Genomic DNA, 25,545 nt, shown 5'->3' on the forward strand with positions numbered 1-25,545 from the left:
TGTGTGTGGATCACATCTTCCTTATCCATTCATCTGTCGATGGACATTTAGGTCACTTCCACATCTTGGCTATTGTCAATAGGGCTGCTATGAACATAGGGGTGCACGTATCTTATTGAATTACAGTTTTGTCCAGATACATGCCCAGGAGTGGGATTCCTGGGTCATATGGCAGCTCTCTTTTTAGTTTATTGAGGAACCTCCATACTGCTTTCCATAGTGGCTACAAAGATTTATATTTCCACCAACAGTTGTCCACCATTTTTGATTCCCTCAGTACTGGATCATTACTTCAGAATAAGTAACAGCAGTAGTCATCTTAAAACAAAATGAAACAAAAACGTTTCTTAACTCAAAGCTTTTTTGTTATTGTTATTGCTTCATTTCTTCACTCTCCTTCATAGCAAAACCCCCCAAAGACTTGGGTCTACTTGCTATTACCACTTCCTGACCCCCTCTCCCAGTCAACCGGGCTTGTGCCTGCACAGTTCCATTGAAACAGATTTATCAGTGTCACCAATACACTAGCCACAGCCAATGGTCTGTTCTGTCTTCACCTTACTTGACTCCTCACTACTTCTGACACCTCCAACGATAGCCATTGTGAAACACAATCTTCCCTGAGCTTCCAAGACACCCCTGCTTGCCTGCTTCCCTCCTGCCTTCACTGTCTCCCCCTCTGCCGTCTCACTAAGATGTTGGGCTGCCCAAAGCTTTCAGCACTTTCGTCTAGTCTATCTACATTCTCTGTCTCATGGCTTCAAAAACTATCCATATGCTGATGACTCCCAGCTGTAGATCTCCAGACTTGACTCTTTTCCTAGAGCTCTAATTCCCTTGAATGAATTAGAGTGTAAAATCGTTTAATGGCTTCCCATTACATTTGGAGTAAAATACAGAGGGTTTTTTTGTTGTTGTTGTTTGTTTTTTTAAACCCAGTGTTTTCTTAACCACGTCTAAGTGCTTCCTCTTACTGCTTTCCCGACTCCATCTCTTGCTGCTAACTTACCCATCTAATTGGTCCCAGCGACTCACAGTGTGCTTCTTTCTGCCCCTGAGACGTTCATTCCTGATTGGGGCCTTTGTACTTGCTGTGGCTTCAGTAAATCTTTTTTTTTTTTTTTTTTTTTGCGGTACGCGGGCCTCTCACTGCTGTGGCCACTCCCGCTGCGGAGCAACAGGCTCCAGACGTGCAGACTCAGCGGCCATGGCTCACGGGCACAGCCGCTCCGCGGCATGTGGGACCTTCCCGGACCGGGGCACGAACCCGTGTTCCCTGAATCGGCAGGCGGACTCTCAACCACTGCGCCACCAGGGAAGCCTGGCTTCAGTAAATCTTATCCCCTACCTGCCTTCTTCTTTTCATTTAGGTCTTAACTCAAATAGGATCTCCTCAGAGAGGTCATCTGCTGACTATATTTGCTAAAGCAACTCCCCTGCTCACTCAACTATATTATTTTACTGGTTAATATACTTCTTGTCCATTTCATCCCACTTCAACACCAGCTAAATGAGGATAGGCACTGTAACTGTCTCATCTCTGCTTTATCCTCAGTACCTGAACAGTGCCTGGCACAGACTAGATGCTCAATATATACATTTGGTGACAGCTGACATTATCTCATTTAACTGCAAATGTGCCTTAGCCTTTAGAGTTCAATTCAAATGATTGATTTTTCTACCCTGCTTCCCTGATCAAGGAGACCTCTTCTTCCTCTAGAGCTTTACAGCCTTTGGTACAGACCTGTATTTGAGCCCTTATCCACGTTCACTGTGATTGTTCCCTTGAATTGCCCCAAGAAGAATTTGCTGTGTCCCCAGTATTTGACCCACTGCCCAGTACATATTAGGCACTCAAATATGTGGGATTCTTACTGACATCACTGACACCAAACTGAACTTCAGCTTGCTTCTTTATCCCCACCAGAGATTTTTTTTTTTTCCAGAAGAAGGAGGTAGAGTCCCATACACAGGATCTGGTTATTAAGAACTCTCACCATAATTAAAGTAGTGATGTTCCCCTATGTATTAAAACATCAGACACTCAGAGAGTGTTTCGGAGTCTGGAAAATTTAATGCAGCTTCCAAAAGTGCCAATTTATCACAAGGGAGTTACTGAGGACCCTGAACATGATGGCTTATTAAGCAGAAGCACTTATTAACCAGATGCTTTCCAGCAAAGAAAAGTATACTTATAAGTGCCTCTCTGTTAATAAAATGTCAGACTGAAGCAACTAATTAACACTAGAAAACTTATTTAAAAAAACGGAAATAAAGAACGTGAAGAATCATTTACTTACTCTTGAACAATCATCTATGTTTTGATGATCCCCAGATCTGTACCTCCGGCTTCAATTTTTTGTTTCTCCCACATACACCCAAGGTCCAAATGGGAAGTTTCGCTTTTTTGACTGCCTTGCATCTAAAACATAATGTGCCAAACTCAACTCACTATTCTCTCTCTCAGAACACATCTGCCTATTTCATCCTGGAACCACCATGCCCTCATCTATCTCAGCTTATAGACTTAATAGGCTCTCCCCTCTCCTTTTCATACTGTTGGTTCTTCTTTCCTGAAGACTTCTATCCATCTCTTCATTTCTGTTTCTGTTGCTCTCCCCAACACCTGGTCTGTAGTTTCATAACTAAATAACAATTACATATCCGGTATCAAGCCCCAAGTCTCTTCCTCATCTAGGACACTGTATACATGGTGCTAAAGCACCATGTCTGGTATGTCACTTTGCAGATAAGAGACCACCATGATGACCAAATTCCATTATAGTCTTGCCTCACCATACTTATTCAAATTGGTTTCTTGAACTTTCAAACATGAGCCTTGGGCTAGTAAGCCCAGAATATGCAAAGTTTACTTGAGTCTTCATCCCAAGCCCTTCCAGAACACACGACTATTTTAGTCATCCATTATATGGTTACCAAGCACTCTATGTCTCCCAGTTGTATTCAAACTCTCTAGTAAGACGCCCAAAGCCTGTTGACATCCAGCTTCGCTCCTCAATCTTTGCTACTCTGGTGTTCCCACCGTTCCTGTCCCTTTCCTCTCTCTCTGTCTCCTGTCTCCCCTAGATTTCAGTCAGCTACCTACCCCTCAACAAACCTGCCATCTTTATGTCTGGAACACCCTGTTCAGTTTCTTCCTGGGATGAACTTCAACTGTTTTTAACATCGAATTCAGTGGTTTTCCCTCAGGAAGCTGTCCTTTGTCACTTTCCCAGCAAACCTGCTCTGTGATTGCTTGCACGGCACTTATCAAACTATCCTAGAAGGTTTGTTTACTGTCCATTTTTTCCTCACCAAATCATGGCCTCTTTGAGGGAAGAAACAATATCTTACTGATCTTTGTAATCTCTAGAAACATAGAAGGCACTCAAAGTATGCTTATTGAGTGAGTGAGTGATGGACAAAAGAATACCTGTCCAAATCTCATCCTATTTTCAGGAGTGTAGATTGGGCCAATTCACTTTCACAGGCTTCTCTATGGTTCAATTCTATTTTGATCTTTCTATGCATGGATTCCTATAGCATCCAGCCATTCTCTGTATTATAATTAAATTCTATATTGCCATATTGTCTTGCTCTCTCATTCCTGAAAGATAGGTCTCTTACGCCTTTCTGGCAATGCTGTGAGCACCTAGCATAAGAAATAATTAGTAAATTGATGAATGAATTAACTGGGTGAAAAATAGATCCCCAATGGCAAAAATAAAACCAATGGAAAAAGTAAAACTGAAGTTAGAAGGCAGAGTCATTCTGCGGAAGTTGATGGGAAACCACAGGCAACTGAAATTTATGATCTATAACTTGAATACGAAACTCTAAATACAATTAACAAACATTTATTATGCGGTTTTTATGTGCCTGCCATTTCCCTAGATACTGGCATTATGCCATAACTTAATTTAATGAACTGACCAAAAAAAAAAAATATCACCCTGAAATTATAACAAAAAAACCCCCAAACCTATTCTATTAGAGATACAAAGAGAGAACACAGATGAAGGAGCAACCAACTGTACTCTCGAGGGTCTTCTTACTGTCCTGAATTCTTTTTTCCCCCCAAAATGAATCTAAGGTCTCATAGAAATTCTTAAGCCACCAGAGAGCAAAACACTTTCATTACCTTAGATTTGAGATGATATGGGAGCCATTTGCTATGCAGAAGTTACAGAGAAGAAGTAAGAGTGAATCTGGATCTCTTAAATGATGCTGGACCCTCTGTTTTAAATGCATGTTTTGTAAAGCCTGCGTCTCTGTGCCTTTCAGTGGGAAAAGAGCTGGGAACTCCTGTGAGATAGAGCTGAAAGATGGGTGCTGCTGTTCTATCCCAGTATTTCTTTTTTTTTTTTTTGGTGGTACGCGGGCCTCTCACTGCTGTGGCCTCTCCCGTTGTGGAGCACAGGCTCCGGACGCGTAGGCTCAGCGGCCATGGCTCACGGGCTCAGCCGCTCCACGGCATGTGGGATCTTCTCGGACCGGGGCACGAACCCGTGTCCCCTGCATCGGCAGGCGGATTCTCAACCACTGCTCCAACAGGGAAGCCCCCCAGTATTTCTTAACATGTGCAGTATTGATATTTGGGGCCGTATAGTTCTTTGCTGTGAGGGCTACCCTGCGCACTTGGGGTGTTTAGCAGCATCCCTGGCCTCAACCCACTAGATGTCGCCTTCCTTGTGACCACCACCAAAAAAAAAAAAAGTCTCCAAACATTACTAAATGTCTCCTGGGGGCAAAATTGTGCCTTGTTGAGAACGAGTGATCTATGTTGTGCTTTGGAAGAACTTCTGGGTTTGAGAACTGAAACGCAAACCAACAGTTAGTTTCTTTATATGCATTTCCGTATGCACTAAAAACATTTTTCCTCTCTTAATGACTTTTACTATGAGTTTTCTTTTATGACATAGCTATTTACATATTATATATGGATAGGTATGTCTTAGTCACATTGTACATACAGTTTCATCTATGGTCTTTCATTTATCTTTGTTAAGAAACTCTAAATATTCAAGACCTCTCTTAATAATAAGGATAACCTGTCTTCTAGGATTAGTTACAAACCTAGTGATCTCAAATCTAGTCTCTGACAATCCTTAAAGTTCTAAATAAAGACTTCCCAGGAATATAAGTTCTAAAACACTACAACAGCGTAAAAATACTCCCTAGCAAGTGTCAGAGACCCAAAGGCCACATCTAATGAATTTTAGGTGTTCAACACTGCTGTGTAGAGGCCCAGGAATGCTGTGACCAGCCAATATGTTCTCTCGAAGGCTGAGAACTCTGAGAAGGGCAGAAGGTGACAGAGAATTATAAGAATAAAAAATGAAGAAAAGGAAAGGGAAGCGGTGAGATCAGCCCCAGTGAAGGCAATGGGAAGCAGTTATAGAACAGCATGCAGCAGGCAGAGGGAAGCCAGGAGCTTACAGGTGAGTGAGACAAAATACAGAAACATGTAGGAAGTTTAGGATGTCACCTTAAGGACAAAGATCATCTTTAGGGCATGGGAGGAAACAGAAAGGGCCCCTACACAAGAGGAACATGAGAGACTTTAAAGAAAGCCAGCCCCTGCTCCTCTGTCAATGCCCACTTGGCCCTCGGTCTGCACCTGCTCCGGCAGCCCCACTGCATCACCCATGACAACAGATGTGGTGATGCTCAACTCTACTCCCGTAGTCTGTTTCGGCAGGCAGACACTGCATTTTCTATTTTTATTCATTTAAAAATAAAAAGCTCTGGCTAACAGGTCCTCCTCTCAGACTCGCTCATTTCACACCATGCTTTTATTTTTTTTAAAGCTCTTATTACAACTCAAGCTAAATAACTATTTGTGTAACTTTTATTTAATGTGTGTCTTCCCTGTTACAGATGGTAACTCCCATGAGTTCAGGGGCAACATCTGTCTGAGTCACCTCTGTACACCTACTTTCCTAGCCCATAACTTGTGGCACTTGATATTTATTTTAAAAGAATAAGTCTTTGGGGCTTCCCTGGTGGCGCAGTGGTTGAGAGCCCGCCTGCCGATGCAGGGGACATGGTTTCGTGCCCCGGTCCGGAAAGATCCCACATGCCGCGGAGCGGCTGGGGCTGTGAGCCATGGCCGCTGAGCCTGCGCGTCCGGAGCCTGTGCTCCGCAACGGGAGAGGCCACAGCAGTGAAAGGACCGTGAACCGCAAAAAAAAAAAAAAAAAAAAAAAAAAAGAATAAGTCTTTGATTATCTACTTTGTTCCCTGAGGGCACCAGATATCAGAAGAAAACCAAATTGCTAAAAGTCGATAGGCTGAAATAAACAATATACAGAATGACAAGTTTGCCAAAGCCAATTTGGCAAAAATCAATGTGCTAAATTTACCAAAACATCTTATTTCTTGTAACTGTTTACAAAGTTAATGAAAATTCATATTACATTGAGTGGTTCTAATAGCTTTTGACGATTTTAAGGAAACATTAGATGACTGTTTTTTCATTTTATTTTAAGAGCAGCATTTTACTGAATGTTCATTTTATTGAGAGAGTTAAGAATCAGAGTGATTTAGATTTCTACTGAATAGATTTAATATTAAGATAAATTTAATAGTTTCTCAATCTTTTGAGTAGTCCCATCCTATTTCCTTTCTACTGCTTTGGACAGTTCTCATTTTTCACGTTAAATCTGCCTGCCCACTGCTACCATGGTGACATATCCCATTTCTCAGATATCCCAGTGGCTACATAATAACAAACAGGCTTATCATTTGAGACGGAAAGGCTTTAGACATTCCAGATTTCTTTAGTTGTTTTTGAATGTCATTTTCTGTTATGCTAGAGTTTGACCTTTTTCATACTTTCAACCAGAATGACTTATCAGCCTTAATTTGGTGTTTTTGGCAACTTGTTAAATTTTATCATATCAAGCGTGAAAGGGTGGTTTGGGGGCATCTATCTTCCATCCTTTGCCATTAAAAATATTTCAAATTTTGTCATTTAATCATTCTTTGACCAATGACACAAAGGGTCTTTCAACTTAAGATTTGTATTCTTTTGTTTTAATTAATTAATTTATTTTTGGCTGTGTTGGGTCTTCGTTGCTGCACGCGGGCTTTCTCTAGTTGCAGTGAGCGGCGGCTACTCTTCGTTGTGGTGGCTTCTCTCTTGTGGTGGAGCACAGGCTATAGGCACGTGGGCTTCAGTAGTTGTGGCACGTGGGCTCAGTAGTTGTGGCACATGGGCTTAGTTGCTCCACGGCATGTGGGGTCTTCCCAGACTGGGGATCAAACCCGTGTCCCCTGCATTGGAAGGCGAATTCTTAACCACTGTGCCACCAGGGAAGTCCCTTAAGATTTGTATTCTAACAATGAGTAACCATACTCACCATATCTTATTGATATGGTTGTTCTGGGTCTTTCCTCAGCAAATTCATGTTTATGATGAATATATAGGAAACTAGTGTCATCCTGAAATTGTAGTTGTTGGCAGTAAAATATATTTTTTCTAAAGATTAAACATATTGACAAGAAAATTAAACTATCTGTGACCCTTAGTTTTTGAGAAATTAGATCTTTTTAAAGTGCTGGATATAGAAAAGAAAAACTTGAACTTTGTAGAAACTGTCAAAGCTGTTAAAGCAATTCAACCCAATGTGAAGTTCTGTAAACTTTATAGTTGGTATTTTAATACATTTGATGAAGTGGCTTAAAGCTCTAGACAAGGGAGGTTTTTTGTAATTGATTAATTATAAGTTTTAAAAATTAAACAATCTTTAAAATTGAAAAAATAAACGGTCTACTTGCAGAGAGATAATGGAGAGATGTAAAATCTCTCCAGTGTGGCACCCTGACAAGGTTTTTGCCACTATTCCACTCTTGACTCGACAGACAGAAATGTTGAAAAAGAGTCTCTAAATAACTGTAAACCTGAGGGTTATAGAAAAGAAAAAGGATCTTGCTTTGAAGAAAAGAATAAAAGCTCTTTATAATCCTAAATTAACATGCTATTAAGAAATTTGCCTAGTACTTTTATTAGAAAAATCTCAACTGTATCTGAGGCAACAGATTATAGAAAGAAAAATTTAAAATACCATTTAAGACGCTAGATTTCTCTATCTATAGAATGAGCTTTTAAAAGGTCTAAAGGAAGAAGGTCTTTTTTTTTTCTCTTCTTCTTCTATCAGGTATCTTGGAAGCAGGCATTTAATATGATACCATCACTTGGGGAGCTGTGTTTATAGAAAATGAATGCCTAGGGATAGGAAATCAAACTGAACACTCCACTTTGATTAGGTAGCTGGGTGATGGATTTTTCTCCTTGAGACCAAAGCTTGAACCTGAAGAGGATTTTCAAAGTTGGATTGTAAAATTTTTAATGACTATGCACAAAGGTCTTTGGTTCTCTTAACTAATGTCAAATGCTGTGGAGCTGAGTGGCTTTTCTGACTCGACCCCGGCCGTCTGCTTTTCACCTATAAGGTGAGTGCCCCTCTCTTAGGGACAACTGGCAGTAAGATGATGATGTCACAGATTTAACAAGGTTGTGAGATCATATTTGGCAAATTCTGACTAGTTGCTATTGATTTTCCTTTTGATGAGTAGCTTAAACAAGATTGTGGATATTATCTATTTCTTTTCTAACATTAGTCAATAGGAAATAGGGTGTTATTTCCCACTCTTGTCTTGATATGTTTCTTGTTGTTTTCATGTGAATGCTTTGGTCTACTCCTGAACTTTTCCCATTGCTGTGAGAGAAGTTCTAGCTGGTAAGTAACCAGAATCAGAACAAAAATTAAAATGAAGTTGATTCTCAATTAGACAATGTGTACTAATTACAGCATCATTTTAATCCCATCCTGGGTTCTCCCCGCTCCTCTAGCTTTGGGCTTCTATTTAATGTTATTCACTTTAGGAACACAAAGAAATATGTATGCTAGGTAAATCTGTGGCAAAACTCAAAAGCAAAATTTGAACAATTTTAGCCATAGCTGCTGTTATCCCTGCCACTTTCAATGGGGTGATTAATATAAAATCAAATACACGTGTAAACATTATGACTGTACATTTAACAACACCCAGGGCCAAATTATCTTCATCATGAAACTTACTTTATTGAAAATGTAAGGGGTAAACTGAATAGCACCAGTTAGATTCAGCTAGATTGTTTGTCATGGTGGATTGTAAAAATGGTCACAAAATTTTGTAGCTCCTCATAGCGAGAGGTGAATTCTATTTCCCTATGTTTTGAATCTGGGCTGCTTGGTGTTCTGGACTGAATGTTTGTCCCCCATCCCCCACCCCACTGTGATGGCATTAGGAGGTGAGGCCTTTGGGAGGTCATTAGGTCATGAGAGTGGAGTCCTCACGAGTGGATTAGTGCCCTTATAAGAAGAGCCCAGAAAGCTAGCTTGCTCTATTTTCTTCATGTGAGGGTACAACATGAAGTTGTCAGTCTGCAACCTGGAAGATGGCTCTCACCAGCCCCTGTCCATGCCATGCTGGCACCCTGATCATGGACGATATAAACAGTCTACGGCAATTTTTTATAGCAGCTCAAACTGAGTAAAGCATTTGGTGATTTGCTTTGACCAATAAAATGTAGTGGGAGTGACCCCCTGTGCAAGTTCCAATCCTAAGTCTGAAGCTAGAGGATGAGCGGCCACATGGAGGAAAAGTGAGCACCTTGGATGCCAGCCTGCCAACTGCCAGACAGGTGAGTGAGTCTGTCCCAGATCAACTGGCCTTCATGTCAACTGAATACAATCTCTTGAAAAAGCGGAGATCAGCCAAACCACCCCAGATAAGACCAACCTAGCAACCAAAAGCATTGTGAGCTAAATAGAATGATGGTTGTTTTAAGTCATAACCTTTGTTACATGGCAATAGGTAACTGATGCAGATGTTTCATCTTTTATACTTTTGACTCTATGGGAGCAGGCCCATCACAGTGGGACTCAATAAACACCTGCCAATTGGCATGAGCATCAAGGATGCAGCATTTGTATCTCTTAAGATGCAGCCATGGCCACAGATAAGACACAACTTTTAGGAAATTTCCTAGGAAGTTGATGTTTTCACCTTTAATGTTGCAGTTACTCCGTTTCAACTGAAGTTTTTTAGGATCACTGATGCCTTTATAAGTATATGTAAATTAAACCATTATTTCATTCCTGCATCAGGACATAGCTTTAAAAAAAATCAGCTTTATCAAGATATACTCTACATACCATAAAGTTCCCCTGTTTAAAGTGTTCAATTAAATGGGTTTTAGTATATTTACAGAGTCATGCAGTCATCACCAAAATCTAATTTTAGAACATTTCATCACCTCAAAAGGCACACAGCTTTTTGCTTCATATTTTCTAATACCGATAGCTAATAAGGACCTTTAACATCCCATTTAATTTGTGATAACGTATTTCCTGCATCAGCCCAATTATCCTATACTGAAACACATGCAGTGTGCCTTGTTACTAAATACCATGCTATGGCATTTAGAATCCTGGACCATCACACAGAAATCCGAAGAGCAAAACAACCACTGAGTTCAAATGTTATTTGCATTAAAGGAGCTTATTTAGCAGATTTTGAATTTGAAGTCCCATGGTAGTTGAGTAATTTATTTTTAATGCAGAAATATTAAGCAAATTTAGATGGCTATTAAGACGCTTCAAATTGCTATTAACAAGATGAAGAAGAGTTAAGTTCCAGAAGCTGGAGTGTGGAATCTAGAAATGGGAATGTGGAATAGAGTTGAGATACGTTGCACACTTCCAGAAGTGTTAGAAAGCATGTCGGCTACTCCATCATCCAGTGTGCAATACTGTCCAATTAAGGGTGTTCCTTCACCAAATATTTCACAGTTCAGTATTTCAAGACACGTTTTTAATGAAAACATATCTCTATTTGTATGGTTAAAAAACAAAATGGCAGGGAAATAGATTCATTTTATAGAAACTAACACCATAGCTCACCTTAGGTGTACCTACCTATTTCCTAAAGAAAGGTTAACAAGATTACATTTTTAAAGCATTTTAAATTATAGATTAAAACAGCTATACTGGCAATGACTTCTTGATTCATTTGCAGTATATCAAGCTCTAGGTAAAAGAAGATAATCAACCCCAGAGTTTCAAAGATATTAAAGTGTTCCTGAAGATCAATTAGTAATTATTCCACAACAGGTTTTAGTGCCTAAGAGTTAGATGCTATGATAAGCAGTGGGAGAATACAGATGACAATCAACCTCTTATTCTACTTAAGAGACATCCCCTGGGATCTCTCTGTAAAGTGGATGGATTTCAAATTCTAGATCCCTGCATTCTACATGTTCTGGTCATAACTAAGAACATTAATTAAGTCCCGATGGCATGGAAAACATCTCAAGGGAGAGTCATGCAACAAACATTTATCAACCACTTCAAATGTGCTATGGGAGACACAAGGTGAAAAACAATCTGTCCCCCATGGAGTAACCTGAAGGCATGACTCTCAGCTTTTCCCCCAGGGTCAGGTTTCCCTTAAACAGAGGAACGACAATGGAAAGTAAAGTCTTCCTTAGACTTTTCTGTGTGTCTCAGGAGGAAGCATCCACTTATTAATTACTAATACCAAACTTACTTCCAAATAAGGTTTGAGAACACTTAATAGGAAAAGCGTGTGTACACGTTTAATCATTAAAATTAGGTATATATGTAACATATGATCCAGCAATCCCACTCCTGGGCATATATCCAGAAAAGACAGAAGCTCTAATTCAAAAAGATACATGCACCCCAATGTTCATTGCAGCACTATTTACCATAGCCAAGATATGGAAGCAACCTAAGTGTCCTTTGACAGATGAATGGATAAAGTAGATGTGGAATATATATATATATATATATTTATTTATTTATTTATTTATATTTATATATTTATATAAATAAAATGGAATTTTTATTTATTTATTATTTTTAATAATTTTTATTATTTATTATTTAAATAAAATGGAATATTATTTAGCCATACAAAAGAGTGAAATAGTGCCATTTGCAGCAACGTGGATGGGCCTAGAGATTATCATACTGAGTGAAGTAAGTCAGAGAGAGAAAGACAAGTATCATATGATATCACTTATATGCAGAGTCTAAAAAAATGATACAAATGAACTCATTTACAAAACAGAAACAGACTCACGGACATAGAAAACAAACTTCCGGTTACCAGAGGGGAAAGGAGGGGGAGGGATAAATTAGGAGTTTGGGATTAACAGATACATACTACTATATATAAAATAAACCATAAGGGCTTACTGTACAGCATAGGGAGCTATATTTAATATTTTGTAATAAACTATAATGGAAAAGAATCTGAAAAAGGATATATGTATGTGTATATATATATATATATATATATATATATATATATATATGAATCACTTTGCTGTATACCTGAAACACAATATTGTAAATCAACTATACTTCAATTAAAAATGCTTTAATGAAAAATTAAAAAAATAAATTATATATACATATTTAAAAGGAAGGTAAAAAGAAAAGGGTTGGGGGATAATAATATGAAAAAAACCTAGGATAAGGGAAGCTACTACTGTTTAGCACAACAGTTCATTCCATAAAAGAGGGCTGAACTCTTCATCTCAGAGAGGAGGAAATGCCCCTTAGCCCCACCTCTAAACTCTGAGATCCTGCTGCAAGGGTCCTTCCTGGGAAACAGTGAATAACATAGATAACAGTATTCTGAGTGGCACTTTTAAAAAATATTCAGAGATAGCTGGATATGGCTCTGTAGCATAAGAACTTCAATAAAAATCAAGAAAATAATGCTGTAAAAATATTTCCATGAGAAGCCAGAGTAAACCAATCCAGATAGACGGTGTTCTGGCAATCTGACTTGATACAAGGATATAGTTCAAAGCATAGAGCACCGAAGGCTAACATTCCTCAGCCATTCCTTTGGGGGCATCAACTTACAGGAGATGCAGAGCAGGTCACTCAAACTTAAGATCATTAGAATTACCTGCAGTGCAACTGCTCTCTGATGGGACTCTAAGCATCAGGACTGGATACAGAGAAACTAATGTTCACTAGTAGAAGTTCATTCATATACACATATTTACTGAGCACCTACTATGTACCAGCACTAATCTGAGATTCAGGGGAGAACATACAGACTTGGTCCCAGCCATTACTGAGCTTACAATCCATAGAGGGCAGAGAAGGTAGAGAAATAAAATAATATACACATAACTTTGTTTAAAAGATAATTTCAGGTGCTAAGTGCTATGAAGACCCTTGCAATAAAGAGTAACAAAGAGTCTGACTCCATTTTTCAGTTTGCTGATGGCTTTCAGGCCTCACCACGTTCTCTTCCGCTTACACTCCACATCTGGGCAAGCTGATAAGAAAGCTCAGGTGCACCTTTGGTGTCGGCAAGAAATTCAAGCCATGTCAGCCCCAGCTCAAGGGCAGGAACCCTCACCCCAGCCTCACCCCAATCGCCATATATATAACCCCAAGCCCATCTCCCTTCCCTGCTTTCTCAAGCAACTTTTGGACCAGCTTAGGCGTTCACCCTGCTCACCCCAGAAAGCACATTACTCCAATAATAGACCCTTTCATACCCTCCTGGTGAATGTGTGGCAACATGAGTCTTGACATTTGAACCAAAGTTTGGATGGAGGGGCCATATTGCCTCTGAGAAGTGATCACATCACAAAACAGGGCAAAGTCTCAGGATTACATGCACTATAAGAAAAGCAGCAAGGTCTCTTGGGGCTAGGCTCAGAAACTGAACAATGTCACTTTTGCTGAATGCTATTGGTCATAGCAAGTCACCAAGCCAGGTCTTCCCCTCTTGATAGGAGGAGCTGCGAACATGTGTGGCCATTTTTACAATCCACCACGACCATCTAGCTGAGTGCAGTTGGGCAACACTCAGTGTACCCATTTCCTGGTAATGTGAGTAGAAGTCTTTTGATGAATATCACGATGGATAATTTTGTCCTGATGAAGGGCTTCTCCACTCTGCAAGAGGTCGGGGCTGGGGTCCCAGGGGGCCAAGTCTTATCACCTTATATCCCTGTGAAGCTGAGCATAAAACCTGCATATCCTAGGCACTGAAGAAATTATTATAGACGTGAACTAAAGTGCATTTTAAGCTAAGCACAATGTCATAGCTAAAGCATAGGAGTAAAAGGGAAACATGTCTGTCATGAAACATTTTGAAAAATTTTCCATATATGTCCATACATCATCTCATACATCATTCACATTTTTCAGTCATTTTGAACTCAGCAGTGTCAGACTGAGGCCTCTTGTTAGATGGATGACAAAGCCATTGGAGATCATTCTGACACTCTAATAACATAATTAGGCACCTGATCTGTAGGAGGGTGAGTCATCATGAGCCTCCCGACAGACCTGTGAGATGGGATAGGAGGGCTCACCTTGGGAAGTGTGATGCACACACCCGCAATTCTATGGACGCGTGCTAGCTGAAGTGCTGAATTAACTTCCCCCGTTGGAAGGCAAACGTGTGTATCTGATGATGGATGCCGCTGCCTTCCTTAGTTCTCAAAATGCCCTTGTGATCTTGCATCCATTGGGCAAAATACTTACTGACTTCGCTAGGACTGAGCTAAGCCTTAGGAACGATGAAACATACAGGGGTTTTTGCCTTGAAGAAGAAGGAAACTAACGATAGTTGATATATTGCTCTATGCTAGTCTCTTTGCATATCGTTTCTACGCAGCACTTACAACAGCCCAGTGAGGTTTTAATATTATAGATTATGAATGTGTTCTAAGTCTTTCACCAAATATATGGCAGAATCTTGATTCAACCCCTGGTCAACTTCAACCTACACACCCAGGCTCTTTCCAGCCTATAACAACAGGTTTAGTCCAGTTAGGCAAATATTCCATCAGTTTCGATTCTTTGTTAGAATACTAGACCAGTACTACAGTTATTAAAGGAAAACCTCCCTACCTTCCCCCAGTGAATCTCTCTTTAGATTCTACCTCTACACAATTGCGATTCCATGGGATGATGGGTTCATCAGACAACGTGGCCCTGGTGAATGAACTGCTTGCTCGTCAGGGTCAAGTCCCAGGTACACGCAGTAAAGAAGGAAATTAAAATACATGGACGCTAAGTCAAACTCACCTCTGCTAGAAACAGTGCAGTTTCCAGATTAAGTCCTCCCTGATAAATCCAGCTCTTAACTCTTGTAGGACATACAAATTGTTTCTCACAATTGGGTGCATAATTTTTTTTTTTTTTTTTTTTTGCGGTACGCGGGCCTCTCACTGCCGTGGCCTCCCCCGATGCGAAGCACAGGCTCTGGACGCGCAGGCTCAGCGGCCATGGCTCACGGGCCCAGCCGCTCCGCGGCATGTGGGATCTTCCCGGTCCGGGGCACAAACCCGTGTCCCCTGCACCGGCAGGCGGACTCTCAACCACTGCGCCACCAGGGAAGCCCCTGGGTGCATAATTTTATTACGTACTGTTCTGCAGTTAATTATTGATTCACTTGTGTTATTCTGGTGACCTCCAACTGTTTTAGGGTAAACTTGAGTGTAATTACCATGTTTTATGTGTTGCAAGTACTCACGTGTATGTGTGTATATGTGTGTGTACACAAATATGTGTATCTGTAGTTACTTATTTATTGTATTAACCATGGGCTGTTAACCAAATTTCACACCAAATATTTGCATATTCTCATGAATGATAATTTACGTAGATTTAAAGTCAATTTACGTACGCCCAGAGCATTTTATTACACTTATTGATAAAATAGATTGTTAAGAAGTAGGCTAGTTGCCCGACAAGCCTCAAATGAGATACGAGAAAAGTTAAGGATCTTTTTAGGTAACCCCAATGGTTTTCTCCTTTTAAATGAGGTTCTAGAACAGATGGGGATTTCCCTTCATAGATCATTCATTCATTCATTCATTCATACAACTATATAGTTCCAGAATGCTTACTGGATGCCAGATACTGTGTCAGGTATCAAGGACACTACTGGTATCAGAGCTCTCTATGGGTAGTTTCTATTAAGCTAAAAGGAAAATGCAATTTCATAGGAGAAAATATGTGGAAACTATCAAGATATTCCAAAGTCTAACGAAAGCTGAATTAGGCTGACGCACAAACTTGGTTGTTCTGATTAAAAAATCGTGTTCCAGCTCCATTTGATTTCGATTTCAACCTCTTCCATGGACACAGATTGATTGAGGTTGGTCAGAGCTATTTAACTGTCACAGATCTACTGGAATTTTCTCTGTTTCCTTCTTTTTATGTTAGGGGATTGTGATGTAGATGGCTTGGAGGATAGAGACTGGAAAAGCCAGGATATTGAGCCTCTAAATTTTAGTGTGGGAAGTAAAGTTCCTCTGCGTTTAAATGAATTCTTGGACAACCCAATGGCTTTGCTCCAAAAATGGCCTGCTGGAGTGGAGGATAATCTCACATGGGTCATTACACTTCCAAGCGTTAAGCCTCAGAATGAGCATTAAATTAAAATTCCCTGCACCTAGTAGGCAGAACATTGTGATACTCAAAAGATGTGGAAGTGCTAAATGAATTCTGAGCAATAATATTATTACCACTGCATATTTATTGAGTTCAACAGGGTGCTAAGTACTGTACAGACAGATAATACAAGCAGCCTATACAGAGAAAAGCAACAGCAGTAGTCTTATAACAGTCTCCCATTCATCTTCTTTAGGAATAGACAGTGTAACTAGACTTGTTAGAAATAATCTCCTCTTTTCAAAAGCATCCTCAAGGTTTTCTACGCTTTTGTTTGATTGGAAAGTGGCCGATTTTCCACAGTTACCATTTATGAATGTAGCCAAGTCTCCCAATTTCAAAATTACCACAAGAATGCTGCAGGCATTAAAATGAAGAACTTCATCCCCTTGCAACTGGAAATTACAAATGGAGTTTTCTGGGAAATCTTAAATCAGCTGTAAAATATGATATTATGTGCCACTATGTTTTTTATTTGAGTGGGGAAATATGCATTCTCAAAATTAATAATATTGCTCTTTTTAACTAGCCTTCAATTTTCTGAAAAAAATGCATACATTTGAATGCCAAAACAATTTAAAAATTGATGAGTGAAAATATTCAAAGTTGAAGCATGAAGCAAATTTCCTTCTTTAACAAATCTAGACACAAATAGAGGAAAAGTTCAAGTACAGTGTACCCAATATGTACATGCAAGAAGCAATAGGCATGAGAATATGCAATATGCAAGAATAACTTGGCATACACAGAAACTAACTGAATTTCAGAATCCTAACTTTATTTAAATGCCAGCCCATCAGGGTTAGAAGAAGAAAAAATTAAGCATTTTAGAGAAAATGGGTTATAAACTGTCACTGTTGAGTTTAGTGTTCTGACAACTTTGAAAGTAACTATAATGTAATTTCTCAAGTTGGTAGCTAAAGTAATGGAACATCTGGATGCCAATGAAACGTATGACAATCAAGGAGAGAACAGAAAAGCAGCGGGAAAAATGCTTTTCCTCTGCTTATAATTCTTTGTGGTTTTGAACTTTTGTTCCAAACCTTGGCTACGGCAGTCAAAGGCAGCTCTCTTCTCAATGATTCACCTATCATTCCTGATCCTATGAGCCTACGTCTGGGCCTACTTATCATTTCCAGTAGCTGTCCTTTCCACCAGCTTGCCTCCTCAATGTGCTATCAGGCTTCATGCCTGAACACCTGTGTGAAGTGGTAAGCAGTATGTATGATGTCTCACGTAAATGGGTCAGATTTCAACCTTGTAGGCTGGGTCTGGACTTTGGAAATGGTGTCTCCAGATAAAACCTTTATTAAGCAAACACAGAATCCAGTGCATGCTGTCCTGGGGTTAAGTGACCCTAACGTGGACAATATAATGAAGCTGAACTGTAGAGAAACAAGGTCCAGATACATTTGTCTTACCAACAGGCAACCTCATAGATGCTGCTTCCTTCTATGGTTTCTGAACTGGCCTTGCCACTTGTCAGATGACTAAAGTTACATATTTATGTCATCGGAAATATCTGGGCCCAGGCCTATTCAGCTTAAGCTCCTCGCGGATAAGAACTAATTGTAACTGAGTTGAGATTCATTTTCTCCTTCCTCCGTCTAACCACAATAAAGAGGATGGAGAAAGAACATTTTTTTTTTTCAATTCAGTTCAACCCATACTTACTTGGGGTCTAATAAGTGTAACCTCAGTGCCAGAGGAAAACTGAAATTGTTATTAAGGACTTCATAATCTATGGTCTCGTAACAGAGACATACTCATGAATGATATATTTCTTTCCATTTTTACCTTAAGAAGGGATATTTCATAGAAGCATATTATTTTTCCTGCCCTCCCTCACTAAAAACCACACTTCAAGGTTGTCTGAAAGTGGAGTCTCTCTGGGTGCAAAGATGACTTATTCTTGGCATGTGCACCAGAGTCTTTCCAGAGTCCCTTTTACTTACCAGCGCCAAGTTGAAACTGATGTGACATGTATAGGGAGTCAGGGCTGCCCTTCTTCCTACTAGCTCTCCTTGCCATCATTTGATGGGATTTTGTTTTGAAGCACGGGAAGGCGTATGTACCCTCTCAAAGACGTGTCAAGCCTCAGATACAGTTTGGTTTGGATCCTTTCCCTCTTTTGACACCACAGTTTGTCACCAGTAGAGAATGCAGACAGCCATGCCAAATGTGAATGTCGCCTGCATGCCCACATTTGGCAAATGTTGACCCAGATCTTTAATTTGGGATTTAAACAGTTCATCATCTAGTAGACGATATCTAAGGCCTGCTTAACGCCGAAATTTTATGATTCTGTGGGATTTATTTGCACTTTTGTGAAAAGATGCTGATAATACGTCATTTTGCCTTCACTGAGAAAACGTTATAAAGGAAAATATTAATCTACAGTGGAACAGATGGGGATAGTTCGTGTTTGTGGAAAAAACGTTCAGAAGTATAACGTACCTATTTAGTTTATGTGTTCAGGTTTCCAATATAATTTTCCAAATGACATGAGTGAATATGCAGTAGTCCCTTTTTTTCAAGTGTTTTGGAGATATTTATGTAAATATTTTCTGACGCTGCATACTTTTGCCTTCAATAAGTGAATTCTATAAGGTAGGGTCTCACAACTTCAGTCAAGGGAAGGATTTTTGCTTATATTTCTGTGCAGGCTGGTCAAGGGCCTGAAACAATCTGCTAAGTGATATCAGATCATGTCCAGGGTCTTTCTTTCAGTTGATCTACAAGCGGGAGGTTAAGGAAATGCCTGCTTGAAAGTGGACTCCAAACCCACACTACAGAAGTGTTAATAGGAGAGCTAGGAGGCTAGGCTGTATCCATGCAGTCTTCCAGAATAAGTGATGATGGTCCATTACTTAAGGTCATTAAAAACCCTACCACAGACTGCTATTTAATGAGATCTCATGCAACCAAAAAAAAAAAAAAAAGCCATACTGAATCTGAATCTTTTAACATAAAAATTTCCCACAATAAACTGATAAATGCAAAAAGGAGGTTATAAAACTATAGGTATAGTATGATTTCAATCTTTTTGACAAATTTTATGCAGGATTATATGTAATATACGAGCTTATACACATAAACGCAAAATAAAAGTTCCTAAAGTTTATACTCCAAAACCTAAAAAGTAAACATCATTTCATGCGGAAATTATGAGTGTTACATTTTTCTTCTTTTTTGCTTATCTTTATCTCTCTATTTTTTAAACAATGAATGTGTATTATATATAACATGCTTCTGGTACATCATAGTTACATGTTTCTACTTATTCTGTAATTTGAAATAACTGTATTTAAAAAAGAAAAGTACTAAGTAATTTCTCAAAGAAGAGTTTTGAAATAAACTCTAATTTTCTCCCTTTCACTGAAGTGTATAGACACATGCTTTAAACCATTAGAAACTGAGGTCAATCTTCCTTACATATGGATGTCCTTGTGATATGACAGGAACTTTTAAATGAGTTGCTCCTGGAAGCATCATTTTTGAAGACGGGTAAATGGTTTCGTACAAGTATCTAAGCACATATCATGAGTCTGTCACAGTCTTGCGCAGAGAGATTTGTAATTCTTCATCCTGAGGTGGAGCAAGCACGTCCTGCTACCACTGACAGACAGAACAACGTCTCCTGTTGTAAAAATGCTAAATAAAAACCCCATCGTGTTCTCTAGCTGAAAGCACCTCTCTAATTCCTGGACACCACAAGAGTCTGTCTGCCGTAGCCCTGTCTCCCTGCTGGCAATGCTGTAATGTGCTTTAAACTTAATTTTAGCCTTTCTGACTTGATGGTAGTGATGATAAAGGTGAGACTTTGCCAAACTTATTCACAATGGCAAAGAGGCTGCCCCACATTGTAAAGAGAAAAATTCAGTCATCTGGTATCTGTGGGATACCAAAAGTTGCTTTCACAACACTCAATTTAAAGGCAACACAAGAGAAGATCAATTCTCTCTATATGGAGAAGACATTCTGCTTTTTCAGAACACGGGGCTTGATTGATCAGAGGCCCCCTGCCCCGTGGGTACTAGTTTCTTCGTTTAAAAATGTCTTTGTGACGCTTCTTAAGAGGGCTATTAATGAGTACTTATACATTAAAAAAAAATTGAGCTTTTCCTATTTCATTTGAAATAGTATCCTAAAAGTAGATTTTATCTCAATTACATATTAGCAAAGTATACCTTAGCATGAAACTTAGCCCCATGTCCAATTTAAAGATTTATTAGCATCTTTAAAAATGTATAGTGGCATGCCAAGAGTTGTAACAGGGTACCTCATGAAAAGTCTTCCTTCTGAATTATGTATTTATGACCTCCTGAGGATGACAGATTTCAGGCAGGTAAATGTGATGTAAGAACTGCTTTTAGGCTCCAAACACGCACTCAGGGGTTTGCAAGAGGCCTCTGTACTGACTGCGATGCAGTGGGGTGAAGGCTTTTCCCTTCCTGCATGGTAGCTGGCACCAGGGGAGGCCTGCCAACCTCTTGCCTAGGCACCGACTTTTGTGGGTTTCTGGGCAGTACAGATCACTGTAGCCTGGGAAGCATGGGTTATCTGGTTTGTAGATTTCCTGGAGCCCTAAACTTAAAGTTCAATCTTTTGTGAACTTTAATGCCCATGATGTTCCAGGTATTGTTCTAGGTGCTGGGAGAACAAAGAGGGGCACTCCTTAGCTTGGCCCCCCCATCCTACTGCTGGCCTCCGCCAAAGACAGGGCCAGGAAGGGAGACATTGCCGAATCTCTAGGGAGCCCATCCTGCAGCTTGCAAACAGAGCTGAGATGGCCTGAAGGAGAGGCCGAACTTGAAACTACCAAGGGCAACGAATTTTGAATTACGGTATCTGTCACTGGGTATTAACCATGGTGTGGAAGACCTCTACGGAGAATCTCTTGCCTATTCATGATCAGTTTTATTATTTCCATTCAACTGAGGTGTTGACATCTGAATGAATCAGGAAAAATTCCCATTATGTGTTTAAATATTAACAACTAAACACAATTTAAGGCCTTAACGTCACTATAATTCTGGGGAAAGCTTGGGAGTTAGTGATGAAGCTGGCTAGGCCTAGAGATGGCTAACCTGGAGAAATTAACGATCTGGGAATGCTACAGCTCTGCCGTTTGAGCTAGGATGCCTTAGTCTCCCATCTCAGAGTCTGGCTTAGAAAGCCAGGGGAACCGCACATCATCCAGCAGAGCCCCAGTGACCTTCTTCAGAGCCAGGCTAGACCCACGGTTGACTCCTTATTCTGCCTATCTTTGGAGAATGAGCTGTTCCAACTTAGATGGTCATAATCCATTTAAATGGATGCTGGCAAATGGAAGAGGATAAATCTCTGAAACTTTGGGCTTGTCTCCAGAAAAGGAAGGAAGAAATGAGTACTTTTGAGTGCACACCATATGCCAGCATCTAGGTACATTCATAGATGCTATCTTGCTGAAGTACTATAAATATATTCAACAACCATGAGCCAAACTATACATGCAATGTAATATAATGCACTAAGTGCTCTGAATTCTGCCACAAGAAGACTGCTTCAGGAATCAAAAGGGAAAACTGTAAGCTTCTAATCGTAATAGCTGACACACGTTAAACTCTTAATATGCACAATGTACATGCACCATGCCGATCCTCACAAAATCCTATGAAAAAATATTATTATTATTATCCCAATTTTACAGGTGGGGAAACTGAGGCTAGGTAGATTAAGAAAGGTTACGTGGCTAGTGAGTGGCTAGGCTTCTCTGTCTCCAAATCCTAGGCTTTAACCATCTCTGTCTACATTTGTTGTACATGATTAGTTTGATGTAAACTTTAAGAGGACTACTATAATTAGGACATTGTTATGAGAGATGCCTTATTTCTCACTGAGTCAGATTAAATAATTGTGCAAAATACATTCAAAAAGATGAAATAACCAAATTTATTACAGGTTTTCTCAATTTTAGAGGAACTGTATTTGCTCCAACATACTGACCTATTTTCCTGGGCTCTGAAATCTGGGACTCTCTTGACTTACCTTCCTTACAATCATCTGTATCCTGCTTAGAACCCTCTCAGCATTTCACTAAACCAGTCCTGCTGCAAAATAGATGAGGTTGGTAGCCCCTGATTTGCCATGAAAGCAAGTCCCTTGAAAGGTCCCAAAACAACAGCTCATTTGAATAAAGCTGTCTGCGGCATGCAGGAAGCAAGCCAAAGTCGTTTTCCTTTTTACTAATAGAGGCAATTGAGTTGAAATCTCAGGTTCTGAACCTGCTGCCACTCCATTTTTTATTTTCCCACAGACAGACTTAAAGTGCTCAGCTGGGTCATATATGGTGTTAGGCATGGGTGTGGGTGGTTTCTGCAGCGCCCCAATGAAATCAGACTGGACGGATCATTCTGTAGCTCACAGAGTGTGTTGCACAAATAAACTAGAAAAGCAACACAGTGGGAGAAGAGGGAAAAGGAGCTAGGGAAGCAAACGGCAGAGGGTCAATTTACCATCTCGGCACTGTGGAGAAGCCAGTCCGGGCTTCCGGGCCGTATGGTTTGTTGGGAGTTCTCATGATTGTTCAGAGCCAGGCAGGAAATCTGAACCTCTTCTCTGAAATGGGATAAGCCCTTTGTGTGATACCAGGCTTGCAGGGTAAGGGGTCCCCCCACCGGCCCACAGGACCCAACCATCACTTGCCCCCGAAACTTGAAGGAAGCAGCAGCATGGTACCACATCAGGAAACCATTCCTAAGTGAAAACAAAAGCAGAGTCTTGGCTCCCTGCAGCCTGTGTGTGCAACTCAACAAGCTGTGATCCCACTGGGGCAATTATCTATCTGCCCGCACATCCCCGGTGAGCAGAGCGCCAAAAGCCCGCTCCTTTCCAGACTGAGCCACTGGCTGGAAGGACCATCCCAGGTCCAAGGGAACAGGTTTCATTCACTGTTACTCTACTAATCAGAGTTCAGACTTAAGGGGAAACAAAACAAATGCAACCTTTCGCAAATAGGTAAATTAGAGGGTGGTTATTTATGGAATCAACGATTTATTTCAGACAACTCTCCTAGCATATGTAAGTGTTTGCCTGCAGGTTATGAACTTGGAGGCTAACCAGGGGCACAGACAAGCAAGGTTAAGAGGTGGAGAACTGCCAGGGGCAGACAAAGCAGACATGATGCCCAAGCAACTCTCTGTCACCCAAGGACCCAAAGCAACCGCTCCCTCCTTCCCTCCAGCCTTTCTTCCCTCCAGCTTATTCACATGGAGGCTGAGTGGGAAGAAAGCCCTCAGCTGAGAACCTAACCAACTCCGTACACTCTATCATTTCCAACCTCAGCAGTCTCTCTTAAGACTTAGCCCTGAGCTCATCTCTGATTTTTTTTATGGGCCCAAAGGGGCATGCTGTGAAAAAATGGGTGAAAAGATGACAAGAAATTAATTGCATTCTACAATACATGTGAATGACTTCCCCTGTGAGATGATTACATATTATGAGGCAAGTAAGAACTCTTCCTTTATATCAAATGTTGCAAAACAGGGGCTCACTGGCTTACCAAGTGTTCCAAAAAAATGGAGGTGCCAAATTTGGTATGCAGATCTGATTTTGTTTTTGTTTTTGGAAAAAATAAGACTTTCTGGTAAAACTGGCTGCTTCATCTGCCACTGGCTGAACTTTTATAGAAGGGGCAGGTGAGACCCACAGTACTTCTCCCTTCCACCCTCACCAGCACACTTGCTGGTCCTCTGAATTACCTGCCCAGTCCTGTGGGCATCTGGCAAACTCTGTTTTGAACAAACTATCTTAGAATTAATTTTTGCTTTGAAAAATTTGCTTGTGTGTCTGATTCAATATTTACTCTCCCGTCAGTTGGGAAAATCAAGTGGTCCGTCTGCAATTCACACTGCTGGGGATGTTCTCACAAAAGATCATTCTTAAGGACCCACACAAACCTAGACTGCTCTGCAGGAATTAGAACGGCAACCCTTGCTCTTACCTCATACGCATGTGTGTGCACACACACACAGACACATACACCACCACCACCAATACTCCTTTTTAACTGGACTGGAGTGTCCAAGGCCATCCCTGCCTGGTTTGCTGGGGCACTGATAAGACATAAAAATGACACTGATTTAGGAAACTCTACGGATGGGAAGGGTTTGTTCCTGAGCAAGAATAATTCCTGTGGGTAAAGAGACAAGATTTCTGGGAAAGATGAGCTGGAAATGCTCCCTGAGGAGAGTGGAGGAAGCAGGCAGTCAGAAAGGCAGTTGCTTGAGCCTAGGGAAGCAGGACAGGCCTTCTGTGAAGAATTTCACTTGCAGGTCCTCCCCCCGCTTGTAGTATGGAGTGTGGAACATGGAGATAATCATATTTAGATGGAGGTTTTAGCCTCCCACACTGTAAGTGTAGTTGCCCTGGTCCCTTAGTAAAGTCTAATGCATGTACGTAGCCTTGTAAGGTGGTGGTGTGAGAAGAGAGGGGCAGGGACAGGCAATGAATGGTCTGGCCTGCTGTATGAGTTACCAGAGCTGCCATTACAATGGACTACAGACTGGGTGGCTTGAACAACAGAAATTTATTTTCTTACGATGCTGGAGGCTTAGGAGTGTTACCAAACCAAACTTGGGTCTGCTCGCCTGTGCACAGTAAAGCCAATCTACTGACACCAGGTTGTGGTGAAGGAAAATACAGCATTTATTGTAGGGCAGCGAGCAAGGAGAACAGGCAGCTCATTCTCAGAAGACCTGGAATTCCTCAATGGCTTTCAGGGAAGAGATTTAAAGGCAGTGTGAAGGAGGGGGCTGCAGGGTGTGTGATCAGCTTGTGCACAATCTCGGATTGGTTGGCATCAAGGTGAAGTTTCAAGCATCATCAACTTTCCGGTTTCAACCAGTCTGGGGTCTATGTTCTTGCGGTCAGTGGTTTTCATCTGGTAGGGGTCTGTTTCCTGTAAAAGCAACTTAGAAGTGAGTGTCAGGCCTTCATCTATATCTTTCAGGGAACTGGGAGTTTGGTGATTCTGCGGTGTGGCAGATTT

General features: G+C 40.6%; 1 protein-coding gene across 2 annotated transcripts in view; it reads right to left on the reverse strand.

The window, feature by feature from the left end:
* FAT3 (FAT atypical cadherin 3) overlaps positions 1-25,545 on the reverse strand; it is a 560,699-nt gene that overhangs the window by 178,527 nt on the left and 356,627 nt on the right. The window lies entirely within an intron of this gene.

Source organism: Delphinus delphis, chromosome 8 (genome assembly GCF_949987515.2).
Source record: "Delphinus delphis chromosome 8, mDelDel1.2, whole genome shotgun sequence".
NCBI lineage: Eukaryota > Metazoa > Chordata > Mammalia > Artiodactyla > Delphinidae > Delphinus > Delphinus delphis.